This window comes from Rhodnius prolixus, unplaced genomic scaffold (genome assembly GCF_049639745.1).
Source record: "Rhodnius prolixus isolate KJV_2025 unplaced genomic scaffold, Rpr scaffold_7, whole genome shotgun sequence".
Lineage (NCBI taxonomy): Eukaryota > Metazoa > Arthropoda > Insecta > Hemiptera > Reduviidae > Rhodnius > Rhodnius prolixus.
Window position 1 is genome coordinate 34,143,903 of NW_027411582.1, and position 12,817 is coordinate 34,156,719.

The following is a 12,817-nucleotide window of genomic DNA, read 5'->3' on the forward strand; positions in this document are numbered from 1 at the left end:
TATTTCAGCGATTTACTCACGTCAATAGCTTTCTTACTAGTCTCATAGCGATATCTAGACTAGACGAGAAGAGTTAGCAAGAAGAATTTGAGATGAGAGGGCAATCAGTGAGATACTTTGTGATAATGTGGGCGCAGGGTCAAAAATCTTATTTTAAACAAACCTAAGAAGGGAACTTAAAAAGAAAAAGAATATTGTGCAGATATAAAAGTTTTAGAGACAGACAGACAAACAGACGCACAGACATATGGAACAGCGTCAGGAACAGTTAACAATTGGTAAAAACCACTTTTTCGTACTAACTACCTCAAACTACTACTACCCCAAACTACTACCACCTCAAACTACTACCACCTCAAACGTGTATTTCCGGTATAAAGTGGAAATCGCTAAACTTCCTCGCATTAGAGATAAAAGAGAAATACAAAATCTTTGTAAATCAAATTTTAAAAACCAACATTACTATAAAAACGCCTAAAAAATATGCAGACAGCACACACAGTAGGCACGTTATAAATACAGTTTTTAATGTAATAATCCACTTGTTGAAACTTGCGTGTAATTGTAGTAATTACTGTTATTACTAAAATTAATTTTTAACTTAAATACATTGAACTGTTTGTTGCACTATCAGAATATAAACCTAACCTGTCGTGATGCCCAAGTATGCAAATAGCAGAAAAATGTGATTCCAAGGAGTAGGGTATACTACTACCAACTTACACGCATACATTACATATAGCAGCCATCCGCTAACCTAAGAACTGTCACGGTATCGTGGGTTCGATTCCCCGATCTGTTGCCCTTGGATTTTTTATTTAATGATTTTTATAAGAAATACTAGCTGTACCCGTTCACACGTTGCTGTGTTTGAACAAAAAGGCAGTTTTGATACCTCAAACATAATTTATTAATGATCAAAAGTATACAATACATCGAAATGAAAATTAACAATAAAATTATCCCTACTTCAGAGTACAGTAGTGTCCTTGCAAAGGTAGCATTTCTTCAAAATTCAGTTAATGAATTCATTTTCAAGAAGTACTGCTAAATGAACAACCGTTGGATATCGTTCATGAATGGAAAATGATAAAATAAGCCATACGGCCTCATTGCTACTTATGTAGCGTCCCAGTTGATATTGGGTGACTTCATCGTTAGATGCAGTTGTATTTTCCACTCCAATCACTGCCATATCGCTTCCTTTGTTCACATATTTGCAAATATATTTTATAGCTTTCACTGAATTGCAGTACCCAACATTTATGTGTGCGTTATACGTTTTTAGTAGTAATGGAGAATATGGTACTACCCAACGATTATCAACGTCAATAGTATTGTTGAGTTCTTTTAGTTTAATGGGTTTTCCACCATCTTCGGTATAATTTATTCTCGTATTAATAATTGCAAAAAACTGTTTTTCATGGTTTTCATGGTTACACTTTTAACAAATATTACTAATTAATTGTTATTTTGATATTTTTGGGATATTTGTTCGGGAGCACCTAGAGCCCCAACTCTGATTTTTAAAAAAAATTGCAAAAACATTCCCGGGGATATACCTAATAATTTCCCAAATTTTCACGGCGATTGGATGTTTGGTTTTTGAATCTATCGAGTACAAACAAACAGACACACATTCATTTTTATATATATAGATATAGTAAAGTATATTTAGCTATCCAACTCTTTCTGACGGCACCTGATTGGTTGATCCTGCCGAGATTGTCTCACACGACTTTATCTCAGAAAACAAACTTAATACTTAATAACATAAAAAATAATACATTTTACTTAATAAGGAAAATTCAAAACTATGAAAAGTCAATTTAAAAGTAAAATTAAGCAAAAATTAATGTCTATTCTGTAAGGCGGCGGGGGGCTAGCTTTATGTCCAACCAAGTTGTTGTGTGGCCAGTGATGCTAACGCCAAATTAATTTCTCATAATTATAAAATGCACAAGGCCTAGACCCGAGAATCCAACCCAGTACCACAATATATCTTAGCTTTGCAGACCACATGACAAAGGGGCTCAACTTAAAAATGACATCTCCAGGAAGTGCAAATGGTATATTTCCGGCAGAAATTCAAAATTACAAAATTTGGCATGATTGTAATACTTTTTTTGTTTGCATGATTGAAATTATTAGAACAATATATCGATTATAATCACTATCATGTTGTTTCGATAAATATAATAAACAATTTTTTTTGTTAATAATTGTAAATTATAAAATCCAAAAATTGGGCTCCTAATACGATTTCTAAAAAAACAGGGCGATGCAAAAAAGGTTTGAGAAATGCGGTCGAGATTTTTACCGGTCGATAACTCCAGTATCGATGTTTTGACACGATCGCAGTACCATTTTCTTATCAGAGGAAGTAGAAAAACTGATGTTTTGAAGTAATTTTATGAAAAATTAAAATTATCCGCAACAAGGATTGATCGACCGAAAACTACACTCAAAATCTTTGATAGATTTTTCTTTTCATTTTCCCCTGATAAAATATAGAATTCCTAAATTTTCTTTAAAATAAAGTGCATATCCTCGTTTATAAGAAAATTTTTTTGTACAACAATTCAGATCAAATAGATTTTTAGACATAATAAGAAATAAATAACTATATTATCTCCAAAATGGTCTTACCTTTTACTGTATAGAAAATTAAACAAATAAAGCCGAATTAACTATTATAATTTCCTGTTTTAATACCGGAAATATATTTATTCTTATCTTTTCTTATTTTCTTTTACAAAACCGAAGCGAGTTTGAAACGCACAGACAGATTGAAGACTGAACGGCTAACAGACGCTGATTTGTATACTAGCCCCCTACAGACAGGTTCCACTGTAACTCTGTCCGGCACCCCACTCCACTGACAGCTGGCGGACGGACTCGTAGTGGTCAGAGACTCCTGGAGTTAACCTTGGAAGGGCGTCCGTACTATCCGCACAACGTTAACAATTGCTAAGAGAATCTGCTAGTTCTTAAACGCCACACAATTTATGTCCATACATTAAGAACGGGGGGGGGGACTATGCAGTCCTTAAAGATGCAGCTCCTACGTATTTCTTTTGAACTACAGCGGAATCTCGGTTATCCGTCAACCTTTTATCTGTCTATTCCAATTAACCATCACTGTCCTCAGTACAAAGTTTTATACACGTTAAACAAAAGAATCTGGAAATTTTCCTGTTTTTTTTCCATTATCCGTCTATTCGACTATCCGGCACGTGTCCGGTCCCGGTCATGACGGATAACCGAGACTCCACTGTATAACTTTTATTAGACATGTGTTTCCGGAAATTCTCATTTAGTAGACAAATTAATAAAGTTACAGCCAAAATCTGTCCACCGGAAGTACCGGTTTCAACGAATTGGGTTTCTCAGTTCATGATACACATTAAAATCTATCAATTTTAAATTTAAGGCCACTTCGGTGAAAACAAAATGGTTAGCCTCTAACGTTCTACTTTATTTCTATTCACGGTCTAAGCCCAGCATAATAATCAGAAGAATAATTTGGAGCCCAAATTCTAATTTTGCACAAAATTGGTTAAAACCGATAACCTTTTTACAGAACAATTTGCTGGAGCGATTTCGAAACCTTACATGAGTGATTGTGATTGTGAAGTACCGCTTTTTCGGGTATCCCGTAATTTCTATAGTAATTCAAACTAGTTATACTTGAACTTGAGGACATACAATTATTCCAATTTCTCCAAAAAAAAATTGCTTAAACCTATAACCATTTTACAATTTACTGAAACGTTTTCAAAACCTGTATAATATGTGAAATTGTCTGACCAAAATCCCCAGTTAAAAGAATTTCATCCCAATCGGAAGAATCTATAGGGTGTACGCGGAAGGGTGGTCGAAACTTCAGGAGGTGATTCAGCAGCTCAAATGCAACCAAAAATATTCTCTTCACTTTGGCCCGATTCTCAATAGCGTCCAAGATATTTAACATTTTTAACTTTTCCGTCGATATTCGCGTTTTTCACCATAAAAATGGCCGTAACTTTTCTATCCTTTATCCTACAACAAATCTGCTTATTCCAAACGAAAGAGCATTAAATCAAACAATCCTATTCCAAATTAAAAGAACGTCAATTACGTTATTACGTAATAAGGGAAACCCACGTTAATGTTCACTGTAGAGTTGTTATTTTCTCTTACTGTTACTGAGAAAAAGAAAGTGAAATATGGTAATTGTGCAAATTTTCCATTCATATTTTCCACCGGAAATAACTCGGCGCCTGAAAAAGTGGTGCCACAATAGAGAATCGTGAAATATCAGGAAATCGGTTGAGCGGATGAGCTATTTTAATGAATGAATTCGCGATCTTTTTTTTTTTTTGCATTATTTCATTCAAGAAAATTTCATTGAACGATTTATCTCACAAGATTACTGTATTTCATGAGAAAATTATTTCAATAAAAGTTTAGAATTAGTCAATCAATATCGACGTTTTCAGGAAATTGCACTAAAAAAAAAAAAGAAAGTATACTAATTTGGTTATGCAGTATTTCGAGTGATCAGATTCGTCCCCCACAAAAAATAACGCCCAATCCTAATGCTTGTAAATCCCTGGCACTTAATCAGACCTTTTAGCGTGTGCTTAGAACCAATAAAAAAGAAGATAAAATGCTAAAAAAAAAAATGGACGCTATCAAGGACATGTAGAAACATGCAAATTTCTAATAAAATTATTTGTTTTTAGTAATTGAAGTTTTTTATTCACGCTTTGAAGCAGAAAATTTGTTGGAATTTCCGCTACATAAATTACTTTTATATTAAAAAAAAAAACGCTGAAAAATCTGTACATTATTTATTACGCTTCAATTTTACGAAGAAAGTTATTTCACTTCCGTTACTGTAGTGTTGTTCTAAATCCGAAATTTGTAATGTAACTTTAGGGTACCGGTTTTTTATTACGCGTTTTGCGCGCAAATGGCTTAAACAGATTTTTTTGGGTTTAGTTTTAAACCCTAAAAATTATTAAGAATGCACCAAAAGACGTTCAAATTGTATTCGAAATTGTTATCGATTAAGAGGACGATGTAATTTTTGGACTGTCAATGCGTAATCATCTCTAAAGAGATTTGTTTTGTTAGGTTGGCAGTCGGCTCTCTTGGGCGGACCTTTTAGGCATGATTTAGGTAGGCAATCCCTGGTGAGAGAGAGAAAGAGAGATCTGCAAAGCTTTTAGCTTAGAGAAAGAAAGAAAGAGAGAGAGTGAGAGAGAGCTCCTTAGCGTCATATAAGACTAAGTAGCTCAGCTGGATAAGGTGGTAAATAACACAATTCCGCTAGAATCATAAACCAGGAACAGCTGTACGTATGCCCTCATTGACCGATAGTTTTCAATATGAGACCTACCGAACGCAAAATTTTGTAGAAATTTTCAATTTAAATAAAAATCGTCTATGACGATTTCCGTTTCCGTTTTATCGCCATTCACTTTAAGTTTTTCGCTGTAAAAAATTTATTTAAGAACCTCTAGTGAGTATGATGAAGTAAAGCTTGCCTCTAAAATGCTGTTTTAGAATGTTCAATGCCTCTATAATATTTAAGAGTATACAAATGTGAATGCAAAATTTCGTGTTACGGACGTCAGTCCATCGGAAGTAATACATTGTTAAGGGCCTTTAAACGTGTTTTCCAGGGGGGGGGGGAAACACTCAAAGCATTTTCAAATTTTTAATTTAAGTCTGGGAAGTGTTAAGAGAAATAGCAGCACTTCCTGTGAAAAAGCAATGACGTAAATTCTGTGACGGAAATTAATGCATTCACTCTGACCAAGCTGAAGGTAAAACTGTATAAATTATCTTGTATTAGATAATAATATTTCAAACAGATTTTAGAACTATCTTGGAAAAAATGTATTTGACAATATCTTTCGCCACTTAATTAGAATTTTCCGTCTTTCCCGAACACTTCTTCCAACCAGGAACAGCAGCTGAAACTTTGCGCACTACAAATTCGAGACGGTTAACGAGTTTGGCTATCTAAGGTCTCTAGTTAGTAGTGAAAATCAAGAGATTCTGGAAATTAGAAGAATTATGGCCGCAAATTGGTGCTATTGTATTTTGGCCTAGTAAAGTACATAAAAAGCAAGCTTATCTCCCGCAGCATGAAAATTCAAATGTACAAGACGTTGATCCGGCCAGTGCTTATATACGGCTCCGAAGCATGGACCATGTCAAAAGTAGATGAGCGGTCCTTGGCGGTATTCGAGCGCAAGATTCTCCGTAGAATTTATGGCCCTGTACTTGATGGACAGAACTGAAGAATCAGGAAAAACCGATAGGTATATGCTTTGTTCAAGGAACCGGATATCGTCAAAATTATAAAACTCGGAAGACTGCGATGGGCAGGGCACGTGGCAAGGATGGGGGGGGGTTGAAGAAATACCCCCCAAAAAAATTATGGATGGTAGCGGACAAGGTCCCAGGAGGGTCTAGACAGACCAAGAACGCTTGGGATTCCGTAACTGGAGGGCGGCCGCGCAGGACAGAGACGCCTGGCGGGAACGTCTTGAGGTGGCTAAGACTCTTCATCAGTTGTAGCGCCATTTAAGAAGAAGTCTTTCCCGAAAATGACTTGTAAGGTTATATTTAATTTTCCTATAGTGATTAGAAATACATTAAACTGCTTCTATTATCCTTAAACGTTTTTCCGAACAAATCGTTTTTGGTTACTACCGGAAGAGCGATGAGTAGATTCCCGCAAAAGCGCCATTTTATTACGGTTCTATCTTAAGTGTAAGTTTTGAAGGAATTGCTCAACCGGAAATGCCTCGCTACTCAGAGAATTGTACACGTTTTTGAGATTCTCTATTTTCTAAATCTATTTTTTCTCTCTTTTATTGCTAGAAATAGTATCTGACATTATTTCAGGCAATAAAAATTTTAGGACAACCTCTAGAGCGAGCGGTGTTACGTCTTAGATTACGTATTGACTGGCATATTTCTAGCAGCAGTACCAGAAGTGGATAAAAAGGTCTTCTTCACCAGTGAAACTGGTAATAGTTTTATAGTAATATTACTATTTCTACTAATAAAACCGAATATTCAAAAACTTCCCTTCTACTAAACTTTAGAAAATAATCTGCCATTAAAAAATATTAAAAGTACAATTTATGCTATCGTAAATGTCTGGTTATTTTGTTTCATAAAGAAACCTCGCTAAGATCTCAAAAGATTTGTTGCAACAATGTTTGTCTCCAATTAAACATTTTACGACTTTTCATGGATTTGTAGCGAACGTAAGTAGTTTTACTTAGCGATATTTTAGTGAAAGGGTAACTTATGTTAGCTTTAGAAAAGGAAAGATTGTAAGGAGGTAGTAAGTAAAGTTTAAACCTTAAAATTATTAGTAACGATTCATGTAATCAGAAATCGAACAGTTGAATTTACCCAATGTTCAAAGTTCTCATCAAAATTCGAATTATTAACAGCTGTTAGTTGGCTCTAATTCAAGTACACTATAAAGTAAAGTACGTAATCGCCTATCTTTTTCTCCAACTAACCAATTAGGTGTCGTGTACGGGGGGCGGAAGCCCTACTATAAACAATTTTTTTTCTAACAAATAAAAAAGTAACCATACGTGGGATTCGAACCAGGGATCTCCTACCTACAAAGCCACGTTCTTGAACACTAGACCAACGTCAGCCCCAAGTACATCATAATAAAAAGGATTTTTGACGGAACTATGACGTCACCGAAGTCTTCTTTAAAACATATTTTCTAGAAAAGAATTGTAAACAAATGCGACAGCTCAACGGAGAGGAAGCTGACGTCAGGAATATTAAAAACATATTAAATTCTCAACGAATATTATTTAGATGATAATGCTGTACAATTTTCAGCAAATAGCACATTAGAATAAAACCAATTCTCGGCTCTAACATCAAAATTACTATTTTGTAAAGTGAATCAATTTTGACAAAATCCTCATTAATCAACCATCTTTGAGGTTGATACTTAAGATGCCCTTTTTTTTGGCCCTCAGTAAGGGGATTTCAAGTCCCTAGAATTTCTCTAGAGCAGGGGTCCCCAATCTACGGTCCGCGGGCTACATGCGGCCCCCTGAGGACATTTGTCCGGCTCTAGCCGCACTTCCGGAAGGGTAATCTCTTTCATTGGTGTATCAGTGAGTGGAGCACTGTATGTGGCGGCGTCGCTCATGTACAGTACCACTTCCGGTGACGCGGGACGCACGCGTCACTGCTGCGAAAACAGTGTAAAATAACAGCCAGAAGTTGGAAGAAAGACAAAACACTATAACTAAACCGGACATAGACAATTTCTCGGACGTGTTCTTTATTTGAAATATTCTATTTGTTCCCGTTTTGTTTTTTGTTTTTTTACTTTAAAATAGTTTGTTTTATAGTCCGGCCCTCCAACGGTCTGAGGGACAGTGAACTGTGGCCCCCTGTGTAAAACGTTTGGAGTCCCCTGCTACAGAGAATCTGGACGGTTAACGGTTTTATATTGGGGCCACAATTTGGAGTAGTTGGAGAACTACGTAGTAGGGTGCAAAGAACGAAACCACCAAAATATTATATCCGACTATTGGCTTCCTTCTCTTTCTAGACCTTTCCCCGAATAAGTTGGTACCCTTTTATACAGAACAGTCACTCTTAAAACATCTGGAGAGCGTTGGTGGCGAGGGAAGCGAATTTACTCCGTGCTATAGTTATAACTAGGACTTTCTGGAAAGCCTGGATATTTACCAGGACTTGGACCAAAAAACATACCCAAACTAGAACTCTCTTGGAGTAGAATTCTTCAGATATTTAGGGTGGATAACTACGCCAGAAAGAGTGGTTTTATCTCCAACTATGGGCTACCACTAGGCGTGTCTTGTTTCATCTTACAGAGATGCTGCAGGATATTGGGCAGACGCAGTGCAAAATAGAACTCAAATCGAATCTTTCCGGCACAAATTCAAGCTCCATTACGTGTGTGCACGATCCTTCTCTTACGAAGTTTAAGGAAATGGAAAAAAACACTTTAATAAAAATGGAAATAGAAAATAAATAAATAAATAAAAAGAACAACTTCTTATTGGTTCATAATAATTGTTAATTAAATATCTTTATTATAATGCAATTCTGACATAATTACAAAATATTTTCTCGGCCGTAGCAACCATATTAAATTAATAGTATATTAATTAGGAACTCTCGTCCTGGGAAGTAGAGGGAACTGACCTATGCAATAGTCAACAGTCTTATTAATGCACTGATTATGTAAAGAATGGTTAAACGTTCGTCCAAGTCTCATATTATATTTAATATTTTATTAATATTACGCATTTTCTAGACGCACCAACATCTAAAGCTATTTAGCGGCTTGAGCTTTTCTTTTTCAGCAGACTGCACTGCCACCGGACAGTGTTCTCTCTTATACGTAACTGCCCATCACCGGAAAGACAGCTGTAAGACTAGCAAAAGAGAATCTGAGGGCCATCAGCTGGATTCGAATAATTTTTTTTTTTAAAAAACATCGAGGTGCAATTTTCTGAAAAAAAAAAAATCCCTTAAAAACCTCTTTCCGGTGAAGTGGTGCTTCCGTTTGTTGGTTTCCGATAAGTAGCGCTAATGACGTGTTCGAAAAGTCGAACTTATAACAACCAAAATTGTTAATTAAGAATTTTTTACTTTTTCAAGGGTCCCAAAATGTCCGTGTGTTTTGTTTTAGTGAATAGTCACTTAAACATTGTGAAGAATATGAAAAGGAAAGTTGCCAATGTGATTTAAAAGGAAGTACGTATTATCACTGGGGGTAACTTCTCCCCCACAATTAGTGGAGTTTGTAGTGGTGTCAGTTATTGTCCTTTGTTGATTACTAAATGTTATTGATAGCTCCAAAAATAGCGAGTACAGACAGACTTGCTTCTTTTTTTTTTATAGAAGTTCGTACGTTAAGCATTCCAACTTTTACAACAAGACATCTTAGCTCTCTTTTAAACAGGTTTGAACTTTATTAGGCAGTACCGGAGTTCAACTTTCAATTACCTACAGCTCATTAAGTCACTGAATTTAAATTCGACATTTTGTTTTTGTTTGTTACGTACACAACTTTTTAAAACTTCAAAAAAAAGAAAAAAAAAGTTAATTCAAGTTTCTTTTAACCAAATCAACAATGACGCATTTATTCGTGAAGTAATTATATTGAATTTTGCGTATTTCCGTTTGTGTATCCATCCAAAAAAAAAAAATTCAAAATATTCGAGCTAACAATGACGTTTTTTTTTTTTCAATTTTGAGCTAAGATGTACATATTGAAACTCAATATTCTCAAAATCAATTTGATAGGGTCCCCTCACAAAACTTCAAAATGTATTTCCGGTGAAGGCTGGATTTCGAGAAAAAAAAAAAAAAAAAATTGATTCGTTTGCCATACTATTGTATGTCTTGACTGTGGGGGAGCTGACAGCAGAATTAATCCATCAAGACCGTGGGCAGTTATAAGGATAATTGTAGGGCCTATTAACTGGGCCATTGCAGGCTCAGAAAACACATGCATTGCATGGACCTGACACAGATGATAGCCTCTGTAGGTGCTGTCAGGAAGAGGAGGAAACGGTACTGCACGTGTTGGTGTCAGTGTGAGGGGCTTGTCCTAGCTAAGGATGTTACTTCTCGGGGAGTAGAAAAACCAAGACCTGTGAGAGCTTTACCCAAGAGTCGCTCTCCAGCATTAAGAGTCTGAACAAAAAGGACAGGTCTGGAGAGTGAGCTTTAAAGTGAAGGGAGCCACAACAGAACCAAAGGGGTCGCAGTGGTGTAGGCCTTGAGGCCGCCCTTGTCTAATCTAATCTAATCTAATCTAACCGTGGGGGGGGGGGAAGGAAGTAAACAAAAGAAAACACGTCATACCACAAATGTGTTTCCGGATTTTTGTCTTCCATCCCGACCCACCTGGGAAGTTACCAGTTTACCTGTCCAGGTAAAAATGTAATAGTATTTTTAAAATTACAATCATCTTAGCTTTTTGGTATTTTTGCTTTTTTTTTTTTGCCTCCAGGAATATTATTTTGAGGCCCATTTAGCCCAAAAAGAGGAAGTTTGAAAAATTATTATTTCCAGTGATAATACCAATTACAAAATTTGATAATCTACTTCCTGTTTTAAAGAAAAACTCGTTATTAGTGTTCAAAGAAGCCCAAAATTGACACGATAATGATTGAAATTCATTTTACGTCATTCATCATGAAAGTGCATAATTTGCAATGAATAATCATATCTCTAAAGTCATACTGGGAGACCAAATTCCTCATTTTTTCCCCATCGTAAATTCCAGATACCCTGACAAGTAGACGGTGTAAAGTCCATAAATAATATTAGGGCCAAGGATTGGATGATATTTCGTCTCAATTAGCATATCGTATTACGACATAGAGCCTCAGACAAATCAGCGAAAATAATTATTAACATTCAATCTGACATTAACTGTTCCGACGTATCACATTTAAAAATGATTTGATGAGTCAACAAAATGATAGTTTTTTAAAATTTTATTATCTTTGGTAACTTTCCGACTCGGTTCAGTAACTAAAACTTAGCTGGTAATCATGATCTCTTCAACTTTACTTTAGATGAAAGATTCTTTTTCTGCAATCGTTACATAAAGGGCTTACTATTGTACTAAATGTTGCGAAGGGACTTCAGTTTTTGATCGCTAGTGATTTATTTGTTAAAACATACAAACAAATTAATATAATATTAAAAAGATTTTGATTAAATTCATTGTAATACATAATTTTTTTTTTTTTTCAATTATTTCGTTATATTTAGAATCTGTATAATGTAATATACAATAAGTAAATAGGGAGAATGAAGGATAAATGTATGTGTGAAAGGCAGGAGGAAAGAAACTGCCCAGCGGTAGCACTTTCCACAGATATAATGATCTTTAGGTCTTCAGACTGCGAGGAAGTCGCGGGGCCATTGGCGATTCAGTCGGCGAGGAGTATTGTTAGGAGGATTGTCAGAGGAGGCGTGAGACTGTACAAGAGGATTAGAGCAATTAGGGAGAGCAGTATGGCACTAGCGATTCAGTCTGCGAGGAGTATTGTTAGGAGGATTGTCAGAGGAGGCGTGAGACTGTACAAGAGGATTAGAGCAATTAGAGAGAGCAGTATAGCACTGGCGATTCAGTCTGTGAGGAGTATTTTTTTTTTTTTTTTTTTTTTTTGTGATTTAAGGCGCGTCAACATCTAAGGTTATTGGCGCCCGGAGCTTTTTCCAGTGCACTGCCGGCCTCCGGACAGTGTTCTCTCGTTACAGACAACACTGTCCATCACCGGACAGTGAGCTGTAAGAAGCTCCTAGGAAGAGAAAATCTAAGGGTCAGCAGCTGGATTCGAACCCGGGACCTCCGCGTGGGAGTCCAGTATGCTAACCTCATAGCTAATCCCTTCCCTGTGAGGAGTATTGTTAGGAGGATTGTCAGAGGAGGCGAGAGACTGTACAAGAGGATTTGAGCAAATAGAGAGAGCAGTATTGCACTGCGATTCAGTCGGCGAGGAGGATTGCTAGGAGGATTGTCGGAGGAGGCGAGAGACTGTACAAGAAAAGCTAGTCGAGAGAGTAGTATGGAACGTTTGGTATTTAGTCTTGGCGAGTTGGTCTATGAAGGGAATGTGTAGGTCGTTGTGAAGAGTTAGGTTAGTCACCGTAGAAAGGAATCTCAACTATCTGTCGGTAGTAGTTCAGATTGGAATGTCCTGTACAGTCTGTATGTATTGTAGGTTTGGCTGAACCTCACAGCTCCGAAAGTTCACATAGGTTTGAGAAT

The 12,817-nt window shown here is 36.3% G+C and overlaps 1 protein-coding gene across 1 annotated transcript in view; it reads right to left on the reverse strand.

Moving 5' to 3' along the window:
* LOC141447512 (putative fatty acyl-CoA reductase CG5065) overlaps positions 1 to 2,872 on the reverse strand; it is a 40,719-nt gene extending 37,847 nt beyond the window's left edge. Inside the window, exon 1 of the mRNA XM_074115149.1 lies at positions 2,650 to 2,872. The gene's annotated coding sequence lies outside the window, so the exon portion shown is untranslated. The remainder of the gene's footprint in view (positions 1 to 2,649) is intronic.
* Positions 2,873 to 12,817: the final 9,945 nt, after the last annotated feature.